Consider the following 521-nt stretch of genomic DNA (forward strand, 5'->3'; position numbering starts at 1 on the left):
GCAGGTAGCAGGAGAGAGGAGCACCTAATGAAGACCGAAGGAGAGGGCTTGCTGACAGCTCTGGCAGCTGATGCATGGGCTCCATGCTAATTTCTCGCGGAGGCATTGATGGATCCCAAAATCTTGACCACGCATCCCATTAGCCTCTGTCTGTGACAGTGGGAGAAAGGAATTAGAGCCCGGCGGCAGAGCAAGGGGAGAGGGAGGGAGGGACGGCGGCTGAGTGAAGGCTGGGGAGCGGCCAGGGACACGCAGGGAAGCCTGAAGTCTCGTCAAAACAGGGCTGAGCCACGCTGCTGCTGGGAGTTAACCCTCTGCGGGGAGCCGGGGCAGGCGGGTTTCTGGGACCCCCGCTTGCTCCCGGGGGTGGGTTTGCTGGCAGGGCCCTCCCCAGCGCAGAAACGGCATTTTAAGCGAGCCCCCCAAACAAACAAAAAACCCAAAAGCCCCCAAACCCGGCAGATTACCCCCAAAGCCGCGGCCAGGCCCCTCTCCCTCGCGGGTGGGAGCTTCCCCCCCTC

Source organism: Pygoscelis adeliae, unplaced genomic scaffold (genome assembly GCF_000699105.1).
Source record: "Pygoscelis adeliae isolate BGI_AS28 unplaced genomic scaffold, ASM69910v1 Scaffold10, whole genome shotgun sequence".
NCBI classification, from domain to species: domain Eukaryota; kingdom Metazoa; phylum Chordata; class Aves; order Sphenisciformes; family Spheniscidae; genus Pygoscelis; species Pygoscelis adeliae.